Genomic DNA, 23,213 nt, shown 5'->3' with positions numbered 1-23,213 from the left:
TTCATAAGGACGTGATCAGTGGGAAGGGATGTCACACGACGATGAAGATGAGATGGTGATGGTGGCAATAAAGATTAGTGATGCTGTTACAGCCAGTGAGGGAACCTTTAAAAACCAAAAGTTCACGCTGTTTTTTGGGGGGAATTGATTTCCCTTAATACCATTTCCCTCATGAGGCAGCTGAAAGAATCCACCACCTCCTCACATTTACAACATGTCCTCACTGTCACACTGCAGCACCATCTCCATTCACCACAAACTATTTCCCTCATTGAAGCTGAGAGCGTTTCATGGGGCGACAAAGGCGAGAACAGGTGCTTTTTTGGAGAGCGCGTCTGAAAAACTCCAATTGAGTCTTAAAGAGACGAGGTTAACAGCTCCCGAAAGCTCCTTTCGTCTCAGCGAATTATGCTAAGTGTTCACAAAACATTGGTCTAAATATAGGGCTGGAACGCGCCGCAGATTAGCCCGCGCAGTGATGGTTCTATAAGACGGCAGCACGGAGCTGTCTCCCCGTCTTTGACTGGCAAGGCTTTGAACCCCACAGCTCAAAATCACTCCGCAGTGGGAAAATATCTGCAAGGGTATGTGTGTGTGAGTCTTCCTATTAGCCCGTCTGTGTATCCTCACACACGAACCCGAGGAACGGATGGTTTTTCTGTGTTCCGAGCAAATCCTGTGTGTTCAAATGATGGGTTGAAATTGCTGGAATATAAGCCTTTAACTGAGCGCTGCAGTGGAATGAAAAAAAAAAAGATGCCCCTGGAGTTTATTCTGGAGCGAGGGCACCTTACTCTTGTTTAAAGGTATTAAAGACAGATTTTATGTTTTGGTTCTGGGGGCAAAACTATCACACGAGCTCGCAACCCCCCGAAAACGCCGAACGGTTCCACTTGCTCAAGTCCTGTTTCAGCGAAGACACTCTCGCTCTAATATTTAGTCTTTCGCTTTGATGTGTAATCGCACATGCGCACGTCTACCCCTCACACGAGCACAATGCATTCGCTGAGATAAAGTGACTGCAGTGTATGACCCATTTTGCAGAGGCAGGGTTTTGCTTTCATAACGGCGGGGATGTGAGCGAGCGCGCGCGTGTGTGTGAATGTACAACCAGTATCGTACACCGGGATGATGCAGCACGAGCTTTAAAATCTTAAAAAGGAAGTGCTAGGCTGGTTTTATGGTTAAGAAAAAAAAAAAAAGCTACTGTCACACGTCCACTCTTAATGCCGTTAGCCATACTCCCCCTGGGGCGACAGGAAAGACGGTACTGAAAGTGCTCGCAAGTGGCAAAGAAAAGAGGAAGCATTATCTTGAGTCAAAGAGAAAAATTCAAAAATCGAGTGCGGAGGGTGTTGTGAAACATATTTCATGTTCCTTAAGTGTGACGACAAGCCTCGAAACCCCTGAACACCCTCCTCAAGCATTTAATAATCATTGTTTCACGGTGTTGGGGGAGCGAGGTGGAGATAATGTTTTGTGTCTAGATAACGCGTTTGCCTTCTTCCTGCCGCCTCCCCATTAACGCATGAGACAAATGGAATGGGTGCATTGCCTTGGAGCCATCCAAACGAGGGTGTCTGCCATGAAGTGAAGGGAGGGCGAGGAGGTGGAGGAAGAAGGACGAGGGGGGCGGGGGGGGGTCCAAGTGCCACAAAAATCAGGGGAGCGGCTGCTCGGCCCTCACGGCAGCAGTCAAGTGAATGTGAAAACAAGAGAAAGCTTTGCGGAATATTGATTTAATGCCGCAGCCCGAGCGGGAGGGGGGCTGGAAGATGCGCGCTCCGGATTACTTGCGCTCTATTTCCCAACCATACAGAACCTTGAGTTCCTCTGCCTCCATCACACTCCTGAGAACCAGAGAGAGGGACGGAGAGGGGACAGAGAGAGAGAGAGAGAGCGCTTTATGTGGCGATGTCCTCTGTGAAGTCCAACTGCGAAGAAAATGCGAAAAGTGGAAGAACAAAGACGACAAACACGTAACATGTCATGCTCCCTTTGTTGCTAAACATGTCGGAGAGAATATCACGGGATGCCGTTGCTGCCACTGCAGGACCTATAGGTTGCATCACTTCCTGTCATTTACCTTCCTCTGCACGACTTTTAAATAATGAATTGAGCTTCAGAACGTGTTAGGATCCAAACATACATTGTAAAGGTTCCTTTAGGCCGTTCAGCGAGGAAACATTCAACATAAACCCAATGGCCTTTTTGGAAGTATAACATGAGTAGCATGGGTTAATTTAAACATTTCAGATCATGGGTGGGCCTTCTCTAATCATTTGGGCTTTTCCCCTTTTTAGTTTTTTTTTCATTTGCAGACCATAGGAGACACAATGAGATGATTTATCCCTGCTCGTATAGACGAACATAATCCTGCTGCTGTGCTTGTTACGTCACATCAAGTGCAGATACATGATGCGGACTCAGTATTTCCACAATAGAGTACTGATAATCTTATAATCTTTGCTTTATTGATAGAAAAACAAACTGAAAACTCACCGACTTACTAAAGATATGAAAGATCAATTCAATTAAAAGTTTTTTAACCTTTAACCCGTTGTGTTTTTAGAAGATTCTTCCAAGTAGATGGTTTTCCCACCTTTTCTCTTGACTGTACGGTTGAAAGCTTACACAATCATATTTAGCCTTATTTACTCTAAAGTGTTTTAGTTCGGCTGTCAGCCACATGTAGAAGTTGGTGTGGACTCACCAGACATTCAGCCCTCACTCTCTCTCTCTCTCTGTGTTTTCATAGAGGAAGCAGAATGTGCACGTTCCCCTCACTGCGCTTCGTGCAACTCTTCGCGTCGATGACAAGATCTTTGGAACAATTTGTTACTTAATGCAACCCCCCCCCCCCCTCTCGCCACCGCCGACCCCCCCTCCGGCTGCTGAAAATTATGAACAGTGCGCCGCACTCACATTCTTGCGCACGGCCGAAGCAGAAGGAGGCGCCTCCGCTCCCGGTGCTCTGGGCCAATGGCGCGCAGGAGCAGCCTCATCACGCTGATCCGCGGCTGGCCAATGGCGCGGCGCCGCCCGGCTCACATGACGCCTTTCTGTGCGCTCCCTCTCCTCACATCACACAATCCCGGCGAGTGCGGGCATCACTGAAGACCTGACACCGGCGGAATCGGACGTCCGCGGTGTCCTCCTCGGCATCAATTTAAAAAACCCCGGTTGTTCTCTTGCGCAAAAAACTTCCACCGCCGGCGCGCGAAGCTGACCCGGCCCTGTCGCAGAGAAGGAGCGCGCTTCGCCGGGAGGAGCAGGCAGTTTTTTCCGTGTCCAGACGCTCGGAGAGGCGCAGGGGCGAGACAATAACGCCCAGAAGTTATTGAAATGAATCGTAAGTAGGCCATATTATATTTTTTGTATCATCTAATCCTTTATTTATCACTAACAGTTAATAGTTACCTTGTATCTATTGTCTTTTTTGTAGTTTATTCTGCGTAACACGTATGGCTCCATGTGTCACTTTTGCGCCCTATGCGCTCTTGTCCTTTTTTTGTTTTCCATCCACATGTGAATTAAAGCTTTAAAAACCGCTTCAATCGCCGCGTTATGTGACTTCATGTTGTGCCCAATGGTCCGAGAGTTCATCCGGCCCCGTGCGCACTCGCTGTGCGTCTCTGTGGATCCGTCTCAGTGTGGATGTGCATGTGTGGCTTGTGTCCGCGCAGCGCCATAGCATGAAATATAGTTAAAAAAAAAGCACACGGCAAACCCGCTGACCCCAGGCCGGCAGTGCAACCGGTCCACACGGCTCAATGAGGACAATTAGAGGGGGGGGGCAAGAGGGAAGAGGGGGGGGGAAATGGAGCAGTGAAACCAACAGAGCTGCACTTCTCTTCAACCAGCCAGACAGGATAAGGGTGGATCTTCAACAACCATGTGTCATTTCCAACCCAGGATATGACCGGGGAAAAAAAAAAGAAGAAAAAGAAAAATGTCCCTTTTAAGTTTAGAGGGCTGAAGTGGGAATGCTTTCATTTTTAGAGAATGAGCAAACAAGCATCCCTGTCAAATTCCAGTCTGACAAGAGACTCTTTGAGGTCATGTCACTCACTGAACCCTTTTATTGATTGGAAATGAGTGGAGCGGGGGTGAGAGGGGGGATCTGGGTGCAAATTTTATGTACATTTAGGAGTCAAAGGAAAAAAAATTAAAAAATTGGGTACCCTCTGATTTTTTTTCTTTCTTTCCCTGATTTCTGCACAATCAGAGGGAAAGAGCGTGAGGGGCGGGTGGTGGTGGTGTGGTGGTGGTTGGGGACCGGGGCCATTTGATGTTTTGAAAGGCTTCAGATGGCTTTAATTAGGACCTATAAAATCTGTCTGCCCCATTCTCTGAGGCGGCGCTGCTCTGGAGGAGCGAGGAGGGAGGGGAACTGAGGAGAGAGAGAGAGCGAGGGAGAGAGAGAGAGGGGGAGAGGGGGAGAAAAAAGAAAGAAAAGCAAACCGACACAGAAAGTCACTTCAGCAAAGGATCGTCTAATCAAATTTTTATAACCCTCTCTCTTTTTTTTTTGCTCCCCCCCCCCCCCTTTGCCTCACACCCTCCCTTTCCTTGATGTTGGTGGTATGTAGGCAGCCCTCTTATTCCCCCTTTGTCTGGCTGCTGTGTTATCTATAACCCCCCCCCCCCACACACACACACCCACCCACCCCCAAAGCCTCCCACCACCCTCAACCTCACTACCGCCAACAGTCGGCCCGACCCCAGTCACCTGAAGGCTAGACATAATGATCAAGAGAAGTTTCAGGCTGTCTGGAGCACGGCCAGTTTTTCTTTTTTATTCCTTTAGTTTTTCCTCCTCTTCTCTTCCTTCTCTTTTTTTTTTTTTTTTTTTTGTCCTCCTGCTGGCCTGGCTCGGCTCGGCCCTGCCCGGGCTCTCTCTACCTCTTTTCCTCCGATATCATCACTATCATGCGTTGTGTGTGTGTGTGTGTGTGTGTGTGTGTGTGTGAGGGTCTGCAGTTTTATCGCCACTGCTCCCATTGCTGCCTCCTCTGTGTATGGATCTTGGATGTAGGGTGGGTGACTCACACAGCTGCAACACACACACACACTCATGAGGAAACATCAAAGACTTCTTCTTCTTCTTTGTGTGTCTGTGTGCGAGCGGGTGAGATTTCAGCGCCGCTGTTTCCCGTGAGCGTCTACACGACTGTCGGTATGGCACGGTGCCTGTAGTTATTTTATTCCATTTTGTTCAAACGTGCTGTGCTACTTGGTTTTCTCACATTCTTTATAATTATATCACTGCTCAGAGGTTTTTTTCTTCTTCTGTACTACACACGAGGCCCTGAAGCTTGATGTTTCCTTGTGTTTTAAGTTTTTCCAGAGTGATGATAATAATCCTCACACTTGATCTTGGAATACAAAGGGATTGGGTTCAATAAAACATTATTATTAATATAATTATTATTAATAAGCAAAGATTGAGACTTTTGAGCATCAAAAATAAACACTATCGTGCTTGAAAATGAAAATGTTTCCTGTGCTGGAGGTTTTAAACAAGGCCCTCGGATGCTTTCTGTCGCATCTCGACTCTGGCGGTTGGCGTCTCTGAGTTGGTTCTTAAGGCGAGGTGGCTTCTGAAGGGAGAAAAACGCTAATTAGAAGTGGGAGTTGGTGAAAATGCTTCGATATGTGGACTTTTATTTTTTGACAGACATCTTCGGGAGTGTTTTTACTTTCAGAGGAGCACACGTCTTTGTTTTCCCGATGTGTGTTGGTTGGGGATTACATCATTTTGGCTGCTGCTGGGTAAGCTAGATAATAAGCTAGCTTGCTTTATGCAAAATGGCTGGTTGGAGTGGACCCTTTGTTGGAAGTCTTTGCTTGACAACAGTGGAAATCCGAAGTGGAGTGGTACGTAATGTTTTTCTCTGTTTCTACTGGAACGGGGTTAATCGTTTTTGTCCATATTCCGAGTTGTTTTCTTCAAGCGTCCGTTTTTTGATCGACTTGTTTGTTAAAAGATTATCCCCTGTAACAGCTGGAGTGTGTTCGCTCTGTGTCCGCAAACCATGTAATCTTCTCTGATGTGGTGTTTTTGAAGAACACGTGTTGGTAAAATCTGCACAGGGCTCTGGTCGAAATCCCACCACTTGTTTGAGTGTTTTCTCTCCGAGGGCTGACTCTTGAGTGTATCATTGCATCAAGGAGACGGAGGATGTCTCTTCCTCTGCCACCACCCTTTGAAGGGGGAAGTAATAAAAAGCTCAATGGGTGCAGCAAGCTGTTCTGCCCTCCTACACTTTGAGGCTTTCTACCTGGAGATGAATAGGAGGCCCCTTTCGTAACGAAGGGGGAGAGGAGAACATTTTATTGAAGGCTGAGGATGTGGGGGGGATGCGCCGACGCTTGTAGACACTCGGTGTGAAATCGTCCACTTTACAGGAAAGTCAGTTTGACACGAGAATAATTATTATTTTAAGGATCTGCGAAGGCATAGTTTTCAAAAGCATCACTAACCCGTCAACATGTTTGAGTCCGAATGATGCAAATCTATTGTGTTTAAGTAGGTCAACAGGGTGTTATGTAAACATCACCAAATTGTCCTGTTAAATCCCGCTCCAAGTGAAATACTGTCTTCATAGCGTGATTATACAACATCCACGATAATAACATCGGACAATCACAAAGCCACAGATTAGGATTTTCTCTAACCAGATTTCTGCGTATAGGAACGAAGTCATGGTCAGGAATGTAAATGGCGAAGTCATTCAATTACCACCGTGCCCTTTCCTGGGAAAAGTCTCCAGCCGTGAAGAGGTTAATTGTTTTTGAATCTCCGTCCAAGGGGAGAAAATGAGAGAACAGGAGGGATAATTGAGCCGCTGAAAGTTGAGTGGGTTATGGATTACCGCAGTGTTTCCAAAAGGAAGAAGGAAGGGAACGAGAGAAGAAGGAAGGAGATGTGAAAGGCCCACGTTGTGCAACGCAGCCGCAGGGATCGTCTGGCCCTCTCAGGAAGAGGGAGAACTCCGATCCTGACCCCTGACCTCTCGCATGCCCCTCCTTGCTCCAGGTGCAAGCCCTCACTGCTGGTGGCTCGCACGCTGACACACACCACAAGCAAATTTTTCTCACACTCTGGGAGCGCTGGGGGGAAACACAGCTTGAAAAACGCAGATCCTTTTCACATTTTCACCCCCACCCTGCTTCTTTTCCGTCATGCCATTCTATTGTCAGGGGTTAAAGATCCAAGCCGTCTCGTTGGGGCGCGCGGGAAGGGGGGGGGGGGGGGGAGGCGGTTGTGACGATATCGGGCCTCTTTCATTTTTTTCCCTTCCCTCCTCTGAAATATGTTCTCGCAAAGAAAATGGATGACTGTCTTCTAACGGGGCGGGGGGGAAGAAAAAAAGATGATCTGACATGGTGCAATAATCACAGGAGTGTTAATCAGAGGGATGTCATGTATAATTAGTACAGTGTTTGATAACACCACCGCGAACCACCTCAGGCCATTCGCGAAAGTTTCTCTATGCCATTAATGTGCGTTAATAAAATTCAAGGAACCCCCGGCTGGATCGAGCCCTCTGCATGGCCCACTGGTTAAAGCGCTGTAAGGTTAATGAACCAATTTACATACTTTCTGCTGCCATCTGGGCGGAGTGATGAGGCAGATGCTCCCTGCACTGTGCTGTTGCGCTGCACCGTTTCAACATGGAGGAATGTGTCAGGTCTGCAGAGGTCGGTGAGCACGTTTTAACAGTCACTCAAAAACAGTCACGAGTGAACTGAAAATCTTTGCAGCTAACAGGGCCCTGCAGAAATAAGCTTCGATCAGGCTGCTTTTAATTTGAATTAAATTTTACTGTAAAAAGGAGCTTTTCTTTTGGTGGATGATAAATGTGGTCGGCATCAAATTTGACCACCACTCCCAGCCAGGTCAACAACCGTAGCAATTGTTCTACAGAAAAAGTGACACTTATGTGTGGATTATACCCTGACCCCTACTCGCGTCAGGGAGAGGGGAGTCATCTGGGCCTCAGGCGATGAGAAAGTCCACCCAGAAAAAAATCCCTGCAGACGATGCTGGGGACTAAAGAGAGGATTAGTGTCTGTCCACCTCGCTTCCATCCTCATCTGGGTGATCACGTTACAAATAGAGCATTCTCGAAGCGTTTTTTTCAGCTGGAGGAACAAAATGAGGTCTGTCGGCGATCAATAAAGCAGTGTGAAGGCAGAGGGATAGACTTAAAAAATCAAAGGCTCTGGCTGGCATGGCCATCATCTCGCCCCGTCTGCTGGAATCAGATAAGGGAGCAGGGCCTTGCAGGAAAGGTTGTTTGGCCCCGGGGCAGCTCGCCTCGATGGATATCCCTCCCACTGGCACCCGTTGCAAGCTGATTTCATCTGCAAATGGGCAAAACCAAAAACCTCTCAGGAACTATCTGGTCCCTGTTTGATACTGTACATGTGCAAGAGCTTGCTGAGGGGATAGATGGGTAAAAAGGGAGCATAATATATAATCCACGGGGCGTGTATGTGGGGGAAATGCGCAGCTATTCCACTAACCCCTCTGTTGTCCTCCGTGGATGATGGCTTTTACCTCACGCTTCACTTACATGATTTGGAAAAAAAACCCTGGTTTTGGTTTGACAATGTGTCAGAGCTGGTGCGAGTGTTCGTCTCAGATTAGTTCTTTGTGCCGTGAGGAGAGAGGAAAGACTGGGTGGGGGGGTCAGGGATGGGGGGAACAATACCGCTGCGATCCTAGTTGAAAGAAATCATTTGCACAATTTTATGAAAGCGGTATTTGTCCGGTCGGATGGTTCTATCAAAGCCCAACAGCCACGCTGCAAGGTGATTTTAAATGACGCGTCGAGGTACAAAGCCGGCAAGATGTCGGGTTAGAGTCATTCCTCAGCTCAACGCTCTCCAGGTAAATGCAGATAATGCGCTCTCAAGTTTTTCTTTCTCTCGCTCTTAAAGAAGTCTCATTTCTACAGACGGCTCTGAGCTGACACCAGTGCTGCCGGAGCTTCTGTTCTCAGCTAAGCTTGTACAAAATGTATGTGCCAGAGATGAAAAGACATCATGACTACACTTTACGCCTGTTAATTCATCCCCTGAAAAACCAGCTCAGAAATGCTTCGAGTTTCTTGTTCTTCTTAAAGTATTATCAGCAATTTTTTTTCTCCCTCCCCTTTTCCTTCTTTTTTTTAAAACACTCCCAATCCTGACTTGTAAAAGTTTAAATACCAGCGTCGTAAACTTGCGTATGATGAGATTTCAGGTAAGTGAACAGGATATGTAATAAGATGATGGGTGCAATTACTCATGTTGAAACCTGCTGTTCTCTTGCAGTGCAGATAAAAGAAGAATTGCCCGCCCCTGTCTGTTGTTGTGTTCAGTTTCAGAACCCCCTGCAGTATTTCCTGGTGACTCACTTCTTTCCGGGCCATTTCTGCTCAAAAACTTCCTAAGGGTGAGCCACACAGATTCAGCGTTTTATCGCCGATGAGGGACCATTGGGCATAATGAAGTTCTGTGTCCCAGCATGAGTTTGTGGGGCTCATGATTACAAATGCTTCTGTCATTGTCTCCCATCATCTCCTGCCTAATTGAAGACAATATAAGGAGACAATGGGGTCTCGCTCATCATTCTGCATCAGTGACATGCTCTATGGAACGTGCCAGTCTGTTAAAAGCAGGGTTGTGTGTGTGTGTGTGTGTGTGTGTGTGTGTGTGTGTGTGTGTGTGTGTGTGTGTGTGTGTGTGTGTGTGTGTGTGTGTGTGTGTGTGTGTGTGTGTGTGTGTGTGTGTGTGTGTGTGTGTGTGTGCTTGTTTAATTTGGACCAAGAAGATGGACAATTAAACTACAGCTCCCGGGGGGGCTGTTCATTTTGGTCCGCTTCCCCACTTCATGGCCGCCCGCCCTTGTAAACGCTCCTGGATGTGTCTGGGTCATGCGTCAGGGGGTGGAGTGGGGTTTCAGGCGGGACGGTGATTGGGCGGGGGCCCGCCTCTGGAGGGGTTGTCTCGGATGATTAGGACAGCCAAGTGTGGAGAGTCCCTCAGTGCCTGGCCTCCTTCACCTTCCTAATATGCACTGAATAAGTCCCCCTCCGCTGTGCGTTTGTTGTGGGGTTGGGCGGGAGGTGGGGGGGATTATGTCTGGCCATGGTTTAGGAGTGTTTGTCATCTGCCCCCTCGAGGCCTGCACCGGCTCCTTTGTCTGAGCGTCAGGCGTCGGCACAATGTCAAATCACACAATGTGGCCATGCAATCAGGGCATCTCGGGTGAGGAACTGACAGGATTTCATGTCTGGATTTAACTTTTTTCTATAAATTATAGGATAAAGAATTTAAACGGGTCATGTACTCTGTGCACTGTTACAACAGTTTTATCTGTGTTGTAATTTTGTGCATTTAAGCTCATTCTTGCAACAAGAAAATCACTTACATACTGATTTGAAACCCATTTTAAAAACAGCTTCTGCATCACACACATCATACATTATGTATTTTTTTTTTCTTAAATTCTGTAAGTAATGTTCATGACGTTGTATGAGGATATTCTAGGAATATTAGAACCACATTTGATCTATAAATTAACAGGTTTTGTAATGAATAGCTAAAAAAAAATTCTTATCTTTACAAATTTAGTGTGATAACTTTTCCTTATAGCTAATTTTAGCATTGAGCTACTGTGTCTTTAATTTGATCCCCATAGTCTCACTTTGAATTTAAAAAATCTGCAAAAATGCTCTCACTACTTCAGAGCCATTTAAAAGCATCCAGAAAGCAGGTTAATAATTTACAATTTATTAAATGCTATAGTAAAAAAGATCATTGATATTTGTCGAATAGACTGAAAGAATTTACTGTAGATTAACAGTTAAAACCCTGGTGTCACGCACACAGTCTGTGGTGCAGTGTAATGGTGTCAAAGGTGTTTCTATGGTTTCACACAGTGCATCTCTGTATGAAACTTGGATGAACGATTCATTCATGTCACACAATGGCTAACAAAGAGGGCACTGAGCCCCGGCCAAATATCAGAAGTTACATTGAAAACAAACTCCAAAAAAACTGCCCTTGCTGTGTACTGTGGAGGCAAAACCTCCCAGCGACTGATAACAGTTCTGCAGGATTTAGGCGCTGCGGGATAAACGGCTTCTGTGGCTTTACATTCAAGTCAGTTGGGCGTTTAGAGCACCAGGAAATGACACATTCCTCCTTCACGGTCACAAAATAAACCCACATCCTACTGTCTCTGAGTAATTATGTCCAAAATTGCAATTATTCCCTTTGCCAGAAATAGTCAAATTTATGGACTTCAATTTGTTGCACTTTGGGGACTTTTATTAAACATTAGTTTCTTTACTTATCAAATGCCAGAAATATAACTAAATTTGAGGTGTTTTGAAAAATCTTTCTTTTTCCCGTTTTTAACCGAGAAATTGAAACGAAGTCGCACACATTCACCTTCAAGCTCCAGTGTTACATTTTGGGCGTCTGACTCCTGAATCATATTTTGACTCATTGGAACATTTTCAGTCTGACCTCTAAAACAAGTCAGTCTTATTACTAATTCTGTCCTAAACTGTCACAATATACAGTCACTGATGAGTAAATACACCAGGTAGATTTGTAAAGACGACGCCCAACAAGCTACTTTTGATCTCATTATGCGTCTTTCCATCTTATTAGTGGCAGTTCTGAGTGTTTCTCTTTCACCCGTGTTCGGTCTCACAAGCTCTTTATTTGACAGAAAATATTTCAAACAATGAAAACATCAAAAGTGCACTTGACAATTCTGCCTTCTCTGCCTGAGTAAGTTATTTTTAAGCTTCTAAGTAGTTTCCACTTCATTCGCCTGTGTGCCCGAAGGTGCATTAAAAACCATTTCCACAAAGATTTTCCTGGAGATGTTTTTTAAGAAATGTAGATAGTCACATTAATTTGGAGTGAGGGATCAAAGTAATTACAATTGTGTGCGTAATTGAGTTTTTCCTGGTTCAGGGTGAGAGTCTCATCCGACCAACAGGGATGTTTGCTTCCTTTAGTGATTTTCTATAAAATCTAAATCCCAGGATTACACTGTAGACGAGGAAGAAGAGTTGTGGCATCAAAGCAGTTTCATACCCAGCGTGATTTTTGGCAAATATTAAAACGCTTCCAAATTTAGTTGCACCACTTCCCACAACCTGGAGTCCTTCAAAGGTGAGAAATCGAGGGAATGAAATTGAAATTGGCGCCCTCCGAAAACACAACACACTCCATTTGTTTTTCTTCTTTGATCTTTTGTAGACATGGAAGGGCGCCTGAGGTTGGAGTTAATACACTGGCAAATATATCAATCTATGCATATCATCTATCAAATAGAGGCTGACTTTTTTTTCTCTAGTGGTACAAGAAAGCAAACCCAGTGCAGATGATCTCTGTGTGGGGAGGAAGCCTTGAAGGTTTGAATCACGTCTGCCACATTATCCCCGAGGGTTTTCTCGCCACCTTACACGCAGGAACCAACACACACACACACACACACACACACACACATGCGTTCTCTTGCACGCATGCAACCATTCTTCCTCCCAGCGCAGCGGGAGTCTGTCTTTATCTGTCCTATTGATTAATGAAGCAGGCGCAGCAGGGTGTCCGAGAGAGGTAGGAGACTAGATCAAGGCTGCGAGCTGCATCACTGGCAGCCACAGTCACAACACACAGTCACACACAAACACACACGAGCACATGCACGCTCACAGTCACGCTCACGCACTCTCTCACTGTCTCTGTCATGTTCTCTCTGTGTCTGTCACAGCAGACAGCGAGTGCACAGGCAGCCATGACACACAAGTGTACACACATGCATACTGAGCGACGTGACACACCCAGCTGCGCGGACACATACATGTCACCATAACTCATACGTGTCATCATAACTCACAAACACGTCGTCCCACATGCACACAAAAAAAACATCCAAAATGAATTAGCATAGCTCGGCTGTGCGTGCGCCTAAGCTGGAAAAGCGTTTTCTATAAACATAATGTTTGCAGATTAGTTGGGGTTAATGATCCGATTGCCTCGGAGCTGTGTGTGTGTGTGTGTGTGTGTGTGTGTGTGTGTGTGTGTGTGTGTGTGTGTGTGTGTGTGTGTGTGTGTGTGTGTGTGTGTGTGTGTGTGTGTGTGTGTGTGTGTGTGTGTGTGTGTGTGTGTGAGAGAGAAAGCAAGCACTCCTCTACTGTGCTGCCTCCTTCTCTTCCAAATGAGACGTGCCCCAGGCTCCATTACAAGAGCAGTATTTATGCTATTAGAGAGCTGGGTTTGCCACGCTATCCGTGGTAGCAGAACCAAATGGCTAAAATTATGTCTCGACTAACCTCAGCGGGCAGGTCCAGTATTTTCTTTGCGCAAATGAGAAATTACAAGTTGTGTACTTTAGGGCTATTTTTACGAAATCGCCTGTTGGAATATCACGCGCGTTACATTTCAGTGTTTGTTCTATCGGAGCAGAAATAAAAATCCAGAGTCAAAGAGGTTTTTTTTTTTCTTCCCTCTCCACCATCTTTACTTTGGAGTTTAAAATTAGATCCTTTTAGTCCAAACCAGAAACTGTTCACTGTAAATTCATTTTTTTTCTTCCCAAGTCTCGTCGACTGGAGTCGGTGGGTTCAGTGAGGGTGTTGTCCCTCCTCGCCACAGACACGCTCTGAGAAGCCCCTCTCATGCGATGATGAATGGACAGAAAAGTGCAGAAATGAAAGAGAGTAGGGGGGGATAACTGAAAAAATGACTTTAAGACCCCAACTCCCTTCCCCTCCCTCCACCTACATATTTCTCTGCTGTCCCTCCCTCCCCATCCTTCGCTCCCTCTCCTCCGGCGTTCCTGTCAAGACATGCCTCCGTCCCCGCTAACCAGCGTCGTCCGTGGCAGGACGAGGGGGCAGGAGGGGAGGAGGGCAAACAAAGGAGCACTGTTGCCGCTTTCGCCCAGGTTTTTGGGGAGGGTCGACACCAGGCTTGAGGGGTGCGGGGAGGGTGGGCACAGACTGGGAGAGAGAGAGAGAGAGAGTGTGACGGAGGAGGTTTATCACTAAGAATAGAGATTAAAATGAATGGGAGGGGAGCAGGGGTGTCTGTTCTGTTCACAGTAATAAAGAGGACAAGCAGTTCCAGTAATTTTTTCACACACACTCAGCAGTGCTGCAGTTGGTGTGAATGGGTACGTGAGTGTGAGAGACAGGGGAGGGATGGAGATGCTCCATTGTTTCCTGGCCATTGTACAATATTTGCTTAACCCTCGCGCTTTATCTGTGCAGCTGTAGGCTGCAAATGAGACGGCGAAAAGTGCGCAATGCCGGCTGTCACAGCTGTTAGCAATTTCATCTTTGCACTGTAAGACAACCCCTACACACACACACACACACACACACACACACACACACACACACACACACACACACACACACACACACACACAAAGCCTGTCTGTGTACAAAGCAGTGTGGTCGGGATAAAATCATCCTCTTAATAGCACAATTACACGTCAGCTTCGTCTATGCAAACAGAAGATGGAGGAGGGAATAGACACAGTAACAAGCCAACACAGGCATGTAAACTGTATCATGCAGCCATATATGATGATGATAATAATAATCCTATGGCCGCTGTTTGCCTCTCACTTCTCCCTGACTCCTTCGTGAACCTCACACCTTGTTACACTGAGTAAGATGTAAATACAACGCTGGCTGCTGTCGCTCACGATGTCCCTGCATCGCTCGGGTTTTCAGCCAAAGGGTTTTTTAAAATAGTGACTCGAGGTTTGGGATGGAATACTTCACACTTTTATAGGTCATGAAACTCTTCGCCTGTATCTCACACTATTTTCTAAGCCATGCGAAGCAATAAGTGACATCCCACCAGGCTCGACTCTGGTAGTGATATCTCAGTTCTACTCAAACCATATCCTAATGGCTGGTTTCCCCTTTCTGTCGTCTTCTGTTTCAGGTTTCGGAAGGAGCTGACTGACATGAGAAGAGGAAACCGAACTAGAAGTAGCAGCGTTGGGCTTCACCGCCGAGGAAAGAAAGGGAAGCACAACCCCGCCCCCCCCCCCCCCCCCCCCCCCCCCCCCCCCACCACTCCAGAGAGGAACGCAATGAGAACAAGACAAGAGTGATGAGAGGTAAGAGAGCTTGGTTGTGCCCTGGGGTTACATGTCGTGTGTGTGTGTGTGTCCTCTTCCACCTGGTTGCCTGAATCAGATGTGTACCAGGGGTTGATGTAGTGTTTCCATGCATGTGCGTGTTTTCTTTTTTTCCCGTTCTTTTTGTTATGTGTGCGACTGTTTGCTTTTGTGTGTGTCCCTGGCGACGAGCCACAGCCGCCAGGTGAGGAACGTACCGCCGGCTCTGACTCACCTGCCGCATCCTCCTCTTCTGCACTGTCTGTAATCTCTTTATCTTCTCCTCTGTTTTCCCACACGTTCATTTCTCCGTACTGACGAGGAGCCGACCAGCAACGGTTCTTTCTTTATTTATATGATTAGATCTCTCGGAAAAATGTAGAAGTAAGTTGGTGGGAACTGGTTTTTCATCACGACTGTGGCTTTTGTTAAATATCATACGTCGACTAGTGACGCCATTTGTTAAGATTTAGGTTTTCTCACTCTTCAACTGCCACAGTGTGAAACTAGAATGGCACTCGGAAAGCCCATAACTCCCTTATGAAACCACATTTAAATTCACCAGATCCGGATTGTTATATGGATCTGCACCAAATAGCACACACTCATAAATATCAGTCGCCTAAACTTGTCAGATTAGTATTTATTCTCTGAGAAATGTTGAAAAATGATATATTTATATTAAAAATCTGGTCTTTTATTAACTTAATTCTTAGTTTATCAGCTATTTTATTGAATTCCCTTTTATGGTAAATTGACATTGTGTCACTGCCCTTTGACAAACTATTGAAACAATAAAATCATAAAACTTTCATTCAATAAAAATAAAATATCTTTACATTTCATGTACTAAACATGAAGTGGTGTAATGTGAAAATGGCTTTATCAGTATTGACTTATCCTTTACCTGTGTTATCACAGATGTTTTATTCTTTCCTGTTTTGTGTCAGAATACAGAGATTCCATTTCACGTTGTGAGGATTTGACCATTTCTCTCCAGAATTCATTAAAATATAAAAAAAAAGAAAAGAAATCCAATGTTTCAGGGGGAGAAAAAAATAAATCATTACCTTGGACAACAGCGAAGCCAAAAGCCCAAACACAGGAGTGAAACTGGGAGAAGAGCCACCTTATTGTCTTAACTGTGTTTCAGCGATTCCCACAGTGAGCGTCTCTCACACACTAATCTCCCCGCGCTCCCTCTCTGTGTGAGGCTGAAAGCGGCAGTAAATCATTCGCTAGCGTGCAGGCATGACCGGAGCGGCTGCCACCGTACACAGATAGGAGGAATGGTTAAAGGGAAGGAGGCAGCCAGAGGAAAAGAAAATGTTGTTTTTTCTCCGTTCTTGTCATCCTCCTTTCTTGTGAGACTCCCTTCCACCTCAACCTCCCACTCGGAGGTTACAGTGGCAGCGGTGGGATTCTATATTTTTTTCTTGGAACCAGGAACAATAAGATCTTGTTGGATCCAGTCCAGGGTTTCTTAGTTTTCCACACAGATCCAGTTCAGCTTGTCTCGTTTCACATCAAACCAACGGAGTCAAACTCAATTCTCTCCTCTAGCTCCTCACGTCTCATGCACCTTTTCTCTGTCTGCCTGAGCCGTGCAATCTCCTCTCAGGCCACCCACTGTCTCAGGTCTATGCAACAAGTCTCTTTATTTACATTCTTCCATCACTGTCCTATCTGTGCTAGATGTTTGATTCCCAGGTAAGGGCGCTGCTGCTGCTTGTGCACAACCACTAAAAAATAGATGTTGAAGAAAGAGTAAAGGGTGGGCTATGGGCGTGTAGAGTGCTGGTGTGAAGGAATGGGAAACTACCCTCCAAGGGAGCTGTGCAAAATCTCTGCCCAAATAACCCCAGTTGGGTCAGACAGAGTTGTTTTCGAATGGAAGTGGTTCTGAACTCATTGAGGAATAAATGTCTTCTCAGGGGGAAGAAAGGAAGGAAATAGGTGGAGGATGTTATAAGCAAGTATCCAGACGTGCCACAGCTCTTTCTTCTCCCCTCTTTTTCCTCTCAATTGTGTCTGTCCTCTGCTCCAGTGGAAGAAAGTCTTTCAAGAGCAGCCAAGTCTGTCTAAGCTGGCTTTTAAAAAGCTGCCGGGACTCAGGACGCAGCGCAGTTCTCTCTTTGGTGTCCATTTGTCTGTGCGGAGGCAGGGAGGCGGGCGGGGCTCAAGCCACAGTGTGTCTCTCAGTTTCATATTTCAGAAATCGCATATGGGAAAATGACAGGCAAATGAGTCACTCTGTCAAGTCGTATTGATTCGCTGCGTGACGGGGGGACAGAGCGAGTAATTGTCAGTTTCATGCTCGCGCAAAAGAGCGGGCGCAAAGATGGACGATGGTTTTCAATTGTGTGAGGGGGGGGGACACAACACTGTGTTTGGGGGGGGAAAGGGGAAGAAAAACCTGACGGACAAGTGTCAAGAATGGTAACGTTCGGACAGATGGAAGAAAGACTGATGGGCATGACGGGGAAGGGATTGAAAAATTGAACAGAGAAAGAAGGTTTGAGAGTTGGGATGAAAAAGACGGAGATGGATGTTGGTGGGGAGGATTTCAAAGGGAGAGCGAGAGAGGACCACAAAGGGGTGAGATAGAGTAGAACGGGTAAATAGAGTAGGTGGGGGGTGAGGGCCAATGAAGCGATGCCTCTAATGTCTTTATAAGGCCATAAAACACAGCACTTCCTGGCCTCGGTCTAATTGCTGAGAGGGGAAGGATGGGGGAGACTCGACTCTACCTGCCTACTAAATAAGGCCCCTAAATCCTCACAGCTTGGCCTGGGGGACGCAGAGAGAGAGAGCGAGAGAGAGAGAAAAACTCGACGAAGGTTTGAATATTCTTTATCATCGAGAAAGAGAGAGAAATAGAAAGAAGAAGAGAGAGGGGGAACTTCTGTGCTTTGATAATCCCCTTAGAGTCATTTCGCAAGAAAATAAGTGAACGGTGAATGACAGAAAGGTACGAGGTAAAGTCCAAAGACAGCGCTGAGAGTGAGATTACAATGCACTTAATGGCTATTCGGCACAATAACCACTTGAAAACCAGGCTGTGAAAGAACACACAGAGGGGAGAGAGAGAGTGGGTTTTATGGACTCAGCGGGAAACAGCCAGGGAAATGGCTACGCTTCCCAGAGGAGCTGTGTGCTGAAGTCTTAAAATACGGGAAAAGTAACGCCTGACATCGTCGGAAAGGAAAACATTTTCATTTCATAAACTGCTTGACTAAGGAACCCTGCCCCAACCTCTAACCCGCAAATCAGCAGAGTGAAGAACAGAGCGTTTTTTTACACGAAGCTGGAAAAAAAGTGTAAACGTGTCCTTAACTGTTCCTTGGATACCTGCAGATGTACAGGAATGAAAGAGCCATTATCCACATCGTATATAATTCATATTTGATTCTAAATGAGACAATTTGACGATTGTGAAATTCCTATGAAATGTTTTGGAGCATGAATCATAAAACATAGAAGACAAAAATGTAGCCACATAAAAGCCTCTAAGTAAATCCAGACATTTTGCATTTAGGGTAACCACATGTCCAGAGACGTCATAGATGTATTGGTGGTAATGTTATTTCTTTTAATCTCTTTGAGTAACTTAAAATGCTCGAATGTGGCAAAGAACAAATACGTTTTAAGTAACCACACAATTTATCCCATAGGCTATAACTTAGTTGTGTAATTTCTAGTCAGTGTTATTTAGTTTCATTGAAAGGGATATTGAAACTTTCTTTAAAGCTCACATCCTGATTTCCCCTTCCATCCTGTCACCCTATTGGTTGTATACTATGAATGAATAGTGACTTCAGGCGCTAGCTTCTTTTTCTCCAAAATGTAAATTCCTGTCTTCATTTTTTTAATCTTTTGCCAGAGACCTTTTCTGAGTTTGTGAGCTCTGTGCATAACTTTTTGCTGATTGGGATGACAGGAGTTCAGGGCTGTCTTTTGTCTCAACTTTGCAGGAGCCGTATAACATTTGCCGTGTGCGTGTGCGTGTGCGTGCGCGTGCGTGTGTGTGTGTGTGTGTGTGTGTGTGTGCGTGTGTGTGTGTGTTGAGTTTTATCAGTGGGGGAGAGAATGAAAAGGAGTCAAACGCAGCCCCCTAAGCTTTCCATAATGCGTCCCGAGAGGAGACAAAGGCCCGCATTCACTGCAGGGTGTCGATAAGGCCAATCATTAGTCTGCCATTGGAGGTATTACCCCAACACACGCAGATGCACTTACTTATACACACATGCGCAGTGCAGTAGGTTATTTATTCCTCTATCCATTCTTTTTCTTCCACACACACATAATATTCTTATACATGCCAGAGAAGTGAGCGAGGCGAATTGAATGGAATAAAGGCAGCGGAGTGGACCCCTGCTGCTTTCCCCATTGCAGCAGGATTCACTCAGCCTCACACAGTCGAGGAGTCCACACTCGGCTATATACCGAGTCTGTGCATGTGTTCATACATATACAGTATGGCTGCCACTTTAAGTAGCTGCTGCACCGATCCAGCAAGAAAGAAACCACAGACCCCTGAAACGGTATAAAGTGTACCTCTATTAATAATTCAAATGGTGGCACACGTTTTAAACATTAATGTTATAACCTTGTTGGAATAATGGTGTTTAATTTCCATTGAGGTGCAATAAGTGCAACCTTTGACTTTCACGCTTTGGTTCACGCATCTTTGTATCGTTTCGTGGTGCAAAGTATTTTGTGCAGTAAAGATTAGCAGCAGTCACTGAGGTTTTCATTATTAGGATAAAATCCTTGAGATAAATCATCTTGTTTTCAAGGGGGTCCTTCACACAAAATCTCAATACATAAGACAAATCGCAGAAATACACTCATATATTCAAACAGAAGCTCTCCCACACCCAAACACACCCACTAGTCCCCCAATGATGACAAGTTATACACAAAAGATATACACACACCAATGTTGAGCTTCACACAAGCATGCACCTGCACATCTGGAATTAATAACTTTAAATATCTACGGACACTGAATAGAAGTAGTAGGTTATTAATCAGGAGCAGGAACGCATGTGGATAAACGACCATCTCGATGACAGAACTACCTTGTTTACAGTAATCATACCAATCCCTTAGAATAAATGCAGTATTGATTCGTGGATGATTAAACGCTGCACGTTGTACATTTACTTAACAAGACAGGAGCAAAATTAGATGCAAGAGGAGAAAAATGGTTGTGTTTCCTAGTAGTGTTTTCCTGTGTGTGTGTGCGTGTTTAGACTAAGGGAAGGACGACACTGCTGTCTAGGTCCTAAGTAGATGATGGACCGTAGCTCGTATTCCCATTCCCTCTCATTAGCCCCCCCCCCCCCCCCCCCCCCCCACACACACACACACACACACACACACACACACACACACACACACACACACACAAAACCCCCCGAGTTCCCAGCCAAACGCCGAGCGTCGGCTCAGGGTCATTAGCCTCGCTGCTTGGAACAAATGTGCTTCGATACAATCTCGGCTAATATACAAGAGAAGCAGATTAACCCCATGATCCTTGGAGGGTATCATATTGAAAACATTAGGGAGGAAGCAGTGGACAGGAGTGACGACAAATCATTTTCCTTTATTTTTAGCATTTCCGTTTCAACTTGGGAGCAGATTTTTGGTTCCTTCTTTTATTACTTTGCGTGCTTGGAATCTCATTGCACTTCGGCTAAACATCACAGCTGCCTGACTGAAAACAGATTTAAAAAAAACACATAGCGAGAGAGAAGTGGGCAGTGGATCAAAGCCTGAGGAGGATTTGTCTGGCAGGTAGTCGCTGGGGTCCTGCCTGTGCAGAGACTCACTTCTCTCCCTCTCTTTCTCTTTCTCTTCCTGTCTCCATGTCTCTGCTGTGAGTGTCGACCAGTAGGCTGCTCCCTACCATTGGCGGCTTGAAAATTATAGATCATGAAAAAGAACAATGCAGTCACAACATCCTCCTCCCTGGAGCACATGCCTCCTTATTACAGTGCACAGATGTGTGTTTGTGTGTGTGTGTACGTTCTGTCTTGTCGTTTCCACCCTTTCATCTAAGTGCAGGTTTTGATATTACTGTTTCATCGCACCTCTTTTGATATGGTAAACAATTCTCCCACTTGATTTTCACATCCTGCGGATCTCGCCATCAAAAGAACCTCGACAGGCCCCTCTTTTTGTTTTTGTTTTTTAAGTCTGGGATCATTTACGAGTTCAAGGGTACAGGAGGAGATAGTCCAACAATGAACAACTTAAAATCAGATTAGCTTCGGTAACCTCAGTAAAAACAACTTTGAGCTGCGCTGAATAGGTTTATTTCCATCTAAGGTCGACGTGTTTGCCCAAAAATGTTCTTTCCATAAGGCTTCGGTGAGGTTTGCGGCATGTTGGTGGCGGGCGGGCGGGGGGTCGGCTCAGATGTCTGTTTTGAGCAGAAGGACACGCCCAGAGGATGGATATAATTAAGACTTGTGACTTTTCTTTAAGGAGAGTGTACGGGTGACGGCTCTGGGTGGTCTAGCTCTACATGTCTGCACTGGTTTTATTATAAACAGGCATAATATGGTTGGAACACATTCTGACAAAGCACAAAGATCAGCATATACTATAATGTGCTCCGACATAAAGACCACAGAAGTGAAAACAGCCATGTTACTAGTTTCCAGGCTGGTTGTCTGGACATGGCGGTTTAAAAGAAATAATAATAAAGATATTACTAAAGCAGTTTGGCAGACATACCTGATATTCATGGAGGAGCATTAGTAAATGAATGCGAGTCTGTGCTCTCTGCATTTTATCACAGAACCAGCTTACCAGCCTTTATTTAGACATTGAATAGAAGCAAGATGATCCCAAAAAAAGCCTCACATTTTATATATATATATATCACTGTGCTTTTAAATATATATTTTCTGTGTTTGCTTATTTTGGTCAAAGAACCCGACACAAATCTCCAGGATTTTTCCCCTAAACAGTCGAAATCTCTTAGTCACTCAAGTATATTTCAACCCTGGGTGGCCCAGAGAGCTGAACTCTTCACTGATGCAATGTTTGTGTTGTTTTCTGCCCACTGAGTTACGCAGGGCCACAAGTACAGAGTTTGCCTTGAACAGCGAGGAGGTATGTTCATTAATAACTTGTAGCGCTGCGTATTTGCTCGACCCTGTAGCCTCTCTGTCACTCTCTGCAGGAAGAAAAATATCCCCTGGGTCACTGGAAATAAGGTTTTAGCACCTTGTGACTGCTGTTCCACTTCAGACATGCGGCTCTCAAACGAAATCCCTCCCATGAAATGAAGACATTTGAAGATCGGGTAATTTTCGCTGCAGGATTCCATATCCTCTTATCAGTTAATCTTATGTGTTAGGAGTCAATATAAAAGTTTTAATACATCTAATTGGCTTTTATTTTTTGTGAGCGCTATTGAAAACAAACCTGTCGTTTATACGCAGCTTCCTTCACTTTGTGGGGTGAAAAAAGAACAAATCTGATAACGAGGGCCTTTCAAGCATTCAGTCCTGATTAATAGCATCTTCTCGTTAACACATAAACACCCTGTGTAGCATCAAAACGTCTGTTAATTTGGAACTTTTCTTTTTTCTCCCCCGTTCGCGTGAATTGGCTCATTTAGCTGGCAGAGGGAACACAGTTCTTTATTGTTGCATTTTGTTTTGAAGGGGCCTAAACACATGGGTGGTCCCAGGGCTTTTTCCCCCCTCTTCTCTTTTTGTAATGTACTGAGCAGCACATGGATCCGTTAATGAGAGTATAAATTGGTGACTCCGTGCCGGGACCTTAATGACGGTGGTGCCCTCCCCGGTCCCGGCAAGTCTGCTTACTGGAGCAGAGCGAGGGATGCGAGAGAGAGAGAGAGAGAGAAAAGACAATGAGGTAGAAGTGGAGAGGTTGGGGGGGGAACTGACATAGGAGGTAGTTAAGATAACATAGTGAATGTATGAAGGGATGCACTGTGGAAAAGAGCAGTAGCTGAAGGACGTATTAGCTATGCAGGACAAATATTGAATTCCATGTATGTATTCTGTCAGATGCA

The 23,213-nt window shown here is 45.4% G+C and overlaps 1 long non-coding RNA gene across 1 annotated transcript; it reads left to right on the top strand.

Moving 5' to 3' along the window:
* The first annotated feature begins 3,076 nt into the window (after positions 1–3,076).
* On the top strand, positions 3,077–15,094 carry LOC117760650. The gene is made up of 2 exons (XR_004613700.1): positions 3,077–3,352; positions 14,977–15,094. It is a non-coding gene; the product is annotated as an uncharacterized LOC117760650 (long non-coding RNA).
* Positions 15,095–23,213: the final 8,119 nt, after the last annotated feature.

The sequence above is a fragment of the Hippoglossus hippoglossus genome, chromosome 4 (assembly GCF_009819705.1).
Source record: "Hippoglossus hippoglossus isolate fHipHip1 chromosome 4, fHipHip1.pri, whole genome shotgun sequence".
NCBI lineage: Eukaryota > Metazoa > Chordata > Actinopteri > Pleuronectiformes > Pleuronectidae > Hippoglossus > Hippoglossus hippoglossus.
The sequence above is the reverse complement of the archived record's forward strand: the minus strand, read 5'-3'. Positions and strand labels throughout refer to the sequence as shown.